General features: G+C 39.3%; 1 pseudogene; it reads right to left on the bottom strand.

Annotated features, from left to right (window-relative positions):
• Nucleotides 1–864: 864 nt before the first annotated feature.
• On the bottom strand, nucleotides 865–2,482 carry LOC133254138 (large ribosomal subunit protein eL33-like; annotated as a pseudogene).
• Nucleotides 2,483–5,429: the final 2,947 nt, after the last annotated feature.

Genomic DNA, 5,429 nt, shown 5'->3' with positions numbered 1-5,429 from the left:
GTGGAAAGACTATTCATTTCTCCATTGAATTGTCTTAGGAATTTTATTAAAAATCAATCATAGATTAAAAATTTATTTCTGGACTATCACTTCTATTCCATTGATCTATATGTCTGTTTTTATGCCAGTACCATTGCTATTATTGTTGTTGTTCAGTCACTAAGTTGTGTCTGACTCTTTGTCACCCCATGGACTGCAGTGCGCCAGGCTTCCCTGTCCATCACTAACTCCCAAAGCTTGCTCAAACTCATGTCCATCAAGTCACTGACGCCATCCAACCATCTCATCCACTGTCATCCCCTTCTTCTCCTGCCTTCAATCTTTCCCAGCATCTGGGTCGTTTCCAATGAGTCAGTTATTCACATCAGGTGGCCAAAGTATTGGAGCTTCAGCTTTAGCATCAGTCCTTCCAATGAATATTCAGGAGTTATTCCCTTTATGATTGACTGGTTTGGTCCTGCTGTCCAAGGGACTCTCGAGAGTCTTCTCCAACACCACAGTTCAAAAACATCAATTCTTTGGTGCTCAGCTTTGTTTATGGTCCAACGCTCACTGATAATTGTAGCTTTGTAGTTAAGTTTGGAAATTGAGAAGTGTGAATACTCCAACTTTGTTCTTATTTTTCAGGATTGCTTTGGATATTGTGGGTCCCTTGAAGTTCTCTATGTTTTTGAAGGGTCATCTTTCTCTGGTGCCTTGCCAGGATTTATCTGCTCACTGAGGCATCTGGGGTTGACCTGCAAATATGCTGTGTGCTGGTACCTGTATGCCTCAGCATTACTTTGCCTGAACAGACTTTTTCCAGCCCCAAGAGCTGGATCTTGTTAATCCAAGTTCTTCTTCATTTTTTTTTCTTTAAACAGGACAAATCCACACTTTTATTTATTTTCAATATGTTTAAATCCTCAAAGGGCACAGCATCACAAGGATTTTGTGTCCAATGGCCTTAGTGGGAAGGTTGCTTTGGAATTTGGCACGAACCATGCCACTATTTCCATGAGCTCGATTTATCTTTCCCCAGATTACTCTGGTTTTGGTAGGTTTTCCACCAGGAGTTACTGTGTTGTTCTTTGCTTTGTACACATAAGCACATCTCTTGCCTAGATAGAATTAACTTTTATCTCGAGCATATACATCTTGACTTTTCAGGAGAGCAGTGTGTTCCCTCTGGTTCCATAGACCCCATTTATAGCCAGCAAAAATGGCCTTGGACCACAGCCTTCCAGACATATTTGTCGTTTTAGAAGTCCTGTTCCCAGCAGGCCTCCACAGGGTCCAAGATGGCTGAAAGAGCTTAATCCAAGTTCTTGATGGGTATCTTGTCAGGGAGGAGATCTAATTCCAAGCTGAACTCTGGTTTCAAATAAGATTGATAGATTTGATCTGATGGTTCACTATAGAATCCTAAGAATTAATTAGGTATGATGGACAGCTTAAGTGTAGTCATGTTATGGATGTTGTTTTTAAATTATAAAAATAAGGAATTCCCTGGCAGTCCACAGGTTAGGACTCTGTGCTAAGGGAGGAAGCAGTTTGGATCCCACAAGCTACATGGTGCTATCCCCCCAAATTACAAAAGTAATGTCACATCCTAAAAAAGGTAAACAGTTAAAAAGCCATAATCCTTTTGTTAAAATTACAGTATAATTAAAGTGAAATTATGACAACCTAGACATAAAGTAAAAGTTATGACCAATCTAGACAGCATATTAAAAAGCAGAGACATTACTTTGCCAACAAAGGTCCATCTAGTCAAAACTATGGTTTTTCTAGTAGTCGTGTATGGATGTGAGAGTTGGACTATCAAGAAAGCTGAGTGCTGAAGAATCGATGCTTTTGAACTGTGGTGTTGGAAAAGATTCTTGAGAGTCCCTTGGAATACAAAGAGATCCAACCAGTCCATCCGAAAGGGAATCAGTCTTGAATATTCATTGGAAGGACTGATGCTGAAGCTGAAGCTCCAATACTTTGGCCACCTGATGCAAAGAACTGACTCACTGGAAAAGACCCTGATGCTGGGAAAGATTGAAGGCAGGAGGAGAAGGGGACAACAGAGGATGAGATGATTGGATGGCATCACCGACTGGATGGACATGAGTTTGAGTAAACTCTAGGAGTTGGAGATTGACAGGGAGGCCTGGCATGCTGCAGTCCATGGGGTTGCAAAGAGTCGGATATGACTGAGCAACTGAACTGAACTGAAAGTAAAATGATAGTATCAATGATCTAAGGTATTACTGTAGATAGTAATACATTGGCTTCCCTGGTGGCTCAGCAGTAAAGAACCCTCCTGCCAATGCAGGAGACGTGGGTTTGATTCCTGGGTCAGGAAGATCCTCTGGGGAAGGAAATGGCAACCCACTCCAGTATTCTTGCCTGAAAAATCCGATGGTCAGAGGAGCCTGACAGACTACAGACCATGGGGCCATAAAACAGTTTGACACGACTTAGTGTCTAAACAATAATTCCTCTGTAGATAGAAGTTTTTGTATCATTTTTGGAAATTTTTTTTTTATCACTAATATGTGCTATTAAAATGAATATAGTTTATTTATCTAACTTATCATCTGTTTGAGTTCATAACCAAAAAATAAAAGAAGAAATTGTCATTATCTTGTCCTTTTTTAGCTCATAGGGAATAGAATATATTTTATTTTATTTTATTTATTTATTTATTTTTTTCTGTAGCCTGCCAGGTTCCTCTGCCTATGGAGTTTTCCAGGGAAGAATATTGGAGTGGGTTGCCATTTCCTTCTCTAGGGGATCTTCTTGACCCAGGGATGGAACTCTAGTCTCTTGCGTCTCCTGCACTGAAGGCGAATTCTTTACCGTTAGCGCCACCTGGGAAGCCCGTGGGGCGGTAGAGAAGGTCATTCATCCTGTGGTTAACATTGTACTAGAGTGGGATGTGCCTTAGGTTTAAGGTCAGAAGAGCTGGGTTCAAGTTTGAACTTTGCTTGTGACTGTGGGCACTGATCTTCCTGTTTGCTCTTGAATCCCTGTAGTAAAATTTTCAAGTTAGTTATTGTACTCTTCAGCTTCCTAGTTTCTGTTTGGTATTTTCTTATATTTCTATTTCTTTGTTGAAATTCTCACTTTGCTCTTGCTCTTGTATTGTTTCCAGGGAGCATCTTTATGATGGTTTTTTTTTTTTTTTATTTGATAAATTTAACGCCTTTTATTGCCATACCTCATTTTACTGTGCTTTGCTTTAGTGAACTTTATAGATACATGTGTTTTTTTTTTTTTCCTTGTTAATTTTCTGTTTAGTTGATCTATCCATAACTGTGAGTGGGGTATTAAAGTCTCCCACTATTATTGTGTTATTGTTAATTTCTCCTTTCATACTTGTTAGGATTTGTCTTACATACTGCGGACATTTTTGGAAATTAACTTGAGAATTCTGCTAGGAATTTTTGGGGTATCTATTCTTTCCCTTATGGTTTGAAAAGTCCTTCACATTTTTTGTTTTTTATTAGGCCATACTGAGCAGCATGTGGGATCTTAGTTCTCCCATCAGGGTTCAAACCTGTGGCTCCCTGTGTTGGAAGTGTGAAGTTTTAACCACTGGACTGCCAGAAAAGTCACACCACTCACATTTTTGTAGACATCTGTGTTCTTAGTTGCTCAGTCATGTCTGACTCTTTGTGACCCCATGGACCGTAGCCCTTCTGTCCACGTGGATTCTCCAAGAAAGAATACTGGAGTGGGTTGCCATGCCCTCCTCCAGGAGGTCTTCCCAACCCAGGGATTGAACCCACATCTCCCACATTGCAAGTGGGTTTTTTACCATCTGAACCACCAGGGAAGCCCTTTTGTAGGCGTAATCAAGCAAAAATCATACTTTGGGGTTAGGAAGAGTTTGTTACATCTTAAGTGTGCATTCACAGGAATATATTTACCTAGATTTATTTTGAGGTTAGGCTAAGATTTAACATGTGGTTTGTCTTTATATTGAACTCTTTCCTCTCTAAAAGCATATGTGTATTTCCAAACGCATCATTTCATCCTTAGAACACTTGTTAAGCCTGGCTACAAATGTTCAGGTTCAATCGATTTGGCTTCTGAGTCATTGAATAAAACATGTCACACCATTTATTAAAACCTGGGCTCTGGCAATCCTGATGCTCAGATTTTCTTCAGGTTGACCAGCAAGGGGCACTAAAGCCTAGCATCTCTTCCCTGTTCCCTCCCAACAACATCAGAGGTTTCAGTAAGAAAGTAATTGGGAATGAATCTGGGAGCTGTGCACTTTTATAGTCAGATCAAAACAGTGGTGGCAGTCTCTTTGATATTTTTTTAAGGGTATTGATATTTTTTAAATGAGAAAAATTCTGATTGGGTAAAAAGACAACAGAACAATTCCAAATATAGAACCACTCTTTGCTTACAAACCGTAATTCTCCTGTCTACTCAATACTATTAGGTAAACCAGCAGAATCCTGTCATCGCTTTTCTATGAATTACTGCGTTTTTTCCATCCAGAGAACATAATGGCTTAGCCGCATAACGGTTCCTAAAAGGATGAACTACTTGATGTTACGGTGACAAGCAATTATTACAGAAGCCTACTGGTTGGTCATTTTTTCCCCCTTCCCTTTAAATGTTGCCTGCCTATTTATTTCCATCAGCTAGTAAGGATGACTCTTTTATTGTTTCAAATAAAGGATGTCATCTATATGCTAGGCACACATTATGAATAATTCCTTGTCATAACAAGACACGAATGTCCTTCAGAGGCAGACATGAAGTTACTGGAGCTGTTTAGTATTTGGTAATGGGCTTTTCTTTTTAATTTTAGCTTTGATCCATGCTTAATCACCTCAAGGTATTGAAATACTAAGAAAGACAGCATTCAGTAATTAGTTCACCAAGCTGGAAGCTAAGACCCACTATTCTTTCATTCTAAATCAAAGAAATAGTTTCTGGAAGCTCAGTCCCCTTATCAATATTACAGAAATGATGCATGTAAAGTTAATTAATTCACAATTAATGTTCAATTACAGGTGAACCAATGTATAATACTCTGATTTTTTCTCAATCATTCCTTTTTCAAACTGGTTTTCTTTTAAGACTTAGATTTTTTTGGACCTTGTTATTTGCAGCCTGTGAGAACTGTATTAAAATGGATCACATACTTATTCACCCAGCTCATTACAGCCCTGTTACCCTCAAATACAATCCTAAGCCTCAAATGGCTGATTACTTAAGAACCCTCAAGAAGTCTTAGCTAAATGATGGACAGTTTGGAGTATGATTTTTAAAATTTTCCCCTCTGCTAGCCAGAATGAGAAACTGGGGATCACAGAGTAAAGATTTTTTAGAGGCTGAGGCAGATATCATCAGTTCAGTTCAGTTCAGTCACTCAGTAGTGTCCGACTCTTTGCGACCCCATGAATTGCAGCATGCTAGACCTCCCTGTCCATCAC

The sequence above is a fragment of the Bos javanicus genome, chromosome 9 (genome assembly GCF_032452875.1).
Source record: "Bos javanicus breed banteng chromosome 9, ARS-OSU_banteng_1.0, whole genome shotgun sequence".
NCBI classification, from domain to species: Eukaryota; Metazoa; Chordata; class Mammalia; order Artiodactyla; family Bovidae; genus Bos; species Bos javanicus.
This window is presented reverse-complemented; position numbering and strand designations above follow the sequence as displayed.